Here is a 234-nt window from a genome sequence, read left to right on the forward strand (position 1 = left end):
GAAGCCGCAAACCTCTTCGACACCTCCGGCGTGAAGTCCTGGACCAGCTGAGCCAAACATGTGGTGTAGCTTCCACAAGTCTAAGGCACATGATACAAGGAACTGCAGGCATTTGTTAGACGCCCTCTTCTCGTCGTACGAAAAGGGAACGTCAAACGTCGAACTCCCTAAGCCTAGGCCCAACGGCACCAAGAGCTGGAGCAAAAACAAAGAAAAGAAAACTCACAAGAATCA

The sequence above is a fragment of the Brassica oleracea genome, unplaced genomic scaffold, assembly GCF_000695525.1.
Source record: "Brassica oleracea var. oleracea cultivar TO1000 unplaced genomic scaffold, BOL UnpScaffold01219, whole genome shotgun sequence".
NCBI lineage: Eukaryota > Viridiplantae > Streptophyta > Magnoliopsida > Brassicales > Brassicaceae > Brassica > Brassica oleracea.